Source organism: Condylura cristata, unplaced genomic scaffold (genome assembly GCF_000260355.1).
Source record: "Condylura cristata isolate star-nosed mole 26May11 unplaced genomic scaffold, ConCri1.0 scaffold00074, whole genome shotgun sequence".
NCBI classification, from domain to species: Eukaryota; Metazoa; Chordata; class Mammalia; order Eulipotyphla; family Talpidae; genus Condylura; species Condylura cristata.
In genome coordinates this window covers 122,584-123,102 of record NW_004567175.1, presented here as the reverse complement: position 1 = coordinate 123,102, position 519 = coordinate 122,584, and positions in this window count along the sequence as shown.

The window sequence follows — 519 nt, the reverse complement described above, 5'->3', positions numbered from 1 at the left end:
GCTGTCCGCTCGTCCTCCCCAGAGCCCGTGGCTCCCGCCCCTCCCCCCGCGCCCCGCCCCTGTCCAGCTTGGGGGGACGATAGGCGTCCCGGATTGGGCTTGACCCTGCGGCCACATTCCTGCTGGGCTCCGGCCGGCCGGCCCGTCCACCCCTCGCTGTGTCTGCGGCCTGCACCTGCCGTCCGGCCGCTGGGGGCTGTATGGACGCCGTGGCCGGTGCCGGGGACGCCCGTGGCCTCTCGTGACCGGCTGGCAGGCGGGTGTGGGCGCCGGGAGCCCCAGCGCCCCGCCGCACCCCAGCCGCCTCCGCCGGTGCAGAGAGGGCGGTGCCCGGCCACTCGGGGCTCCCCGGGGGTCGAGTTCCCCGGAGGCCCAGGTGGGCGGTCATCCCTGCCCGCTTCCCTCTCGAGGCGTGGGCAGCTCGGTGGCGGCGTCTGGACGCTCACCCTCGTGCTCCGACGGCGACCGGGAGCCCCCGCCACTGGCACACCCCAAGGGGAGGCTGGCCAGGGCCCCGCC